Source organism: Octopus bimaculoides, chromosome 14, assembly GCF_001194135.2.
Source record: "Octopus bimaculoides isolate UCB-OBI-ISO-001 chromosome 14, ASM119413v2, whole genome shotgun sequence".
Taxonomy (NCBI): domain Eukaryota; kingdom Metazoa; phylum Mollusca; class Cephalopoda; order Octopoda; family Octopodidae; genus Octopus; species Octopus bimaculoides.
In genome coordinates this window covers 59,499,730-59,501,013 of record NC_068994.1, presented here as the reverse complement: position 1 = coordinate 59,501,013, position 1,284 = coordinate 59,499,730, and positions in this window count along the sequence as shown.

The window sequence follows — 1,284 nt, the reverse complement described above, 5'->3', positions numbered from 1 at the left end:
ACAAAATTTTTGGCCTTGTGCCTGAATTTGAAACCATTATTATTAATTACTATGATTGTTATTTTTATTATTATTATTATTATTATATCTGCAAATAATGATTTTGTATGATCTCCTTTGCTAATCCTGAACTCTTCAATTTTTTTTTTCTTTCTTTGAATAAAGCTTATTCTAACAAGAAACCAATAGTTTTTGTATTTTCTACAGTCACATGTTTGATCATGTTTTATTGCCTCTGCTAAACTGACAGGCAGACACGAGGGGCAATCTGCTATGTTACCCTATTTTGCTACTATCTCAAGTTTACACCCTCTTGTTCTCTGAGTTCAAATCAGACAAGGTCAATGTTGCTTTATATATATATATATATGTGTGTGTGTGTGTGTGTATGTATATCATCATCATCGTTTAACGTCCACCTTCCATGTTGGCATGGGTGGGATGGTTTGACAGGAGCCAACTAGGCAGAAGCCTGCACCAGACTTCTGTGACTGTTTTGGCAGGATTTTTACAGTTGGATGCCCTTCCTGACACCCACCACTCAGCAGAGTGGACTATATATCCATGTGTGTGTATATATATGTATGTATATATATGGGGAGAATTCACAAGAAAAAAACAAAAGATGAAGACAGGTGGTGTAGACAACAAACAGATGTATTAGTTTAACGCTTGGGAAGTGAAAAAGTCTGTAACGTTTCGAGCCTATGCTCTTCCACAGAAATAAATAGATATATATATGTGTGTGTGTATAATCATCATCATTTAATGTCTGCTTTCCATGCTGGCATGGGTTGGACGGTTTGACTGAGGACTGGCAAGCCAGGAGGCTGCACCAGGCTCCAATCTGATCTGGCAAAGTTTCCACAGCTGGATGCCCTTTCTCGTGTTCCTTTCTATTGGAGAGTACAGACTCGAAACATAAAAGATTTTCTCACCTTCCTGAGCATTAAACTAATACACCTGTCTTCGGCTTTTGTTTTTCTGTGAATTTCAACTATATATATATATATATATGTATATATTTTTACATTGATACTGGTGTCACATCTTAGTGGTGTCACACTAAGATGGTTGGCATGTAGAAACCATACCAAAATAGACAATGGAACATGAAGAGTGTGTGTGTGTGTATATATATATATAAGTCTGACCTTGTAAGATATAATCTTTATCTTACTAAAATTGACTTGAAACCATGGTACAGAATATAGATTGGTAAAAGTTTTTATTTTTCATTTCCTTTCGAAATTATCCCTAACCTTTGTGGTATGTAGTATTTTT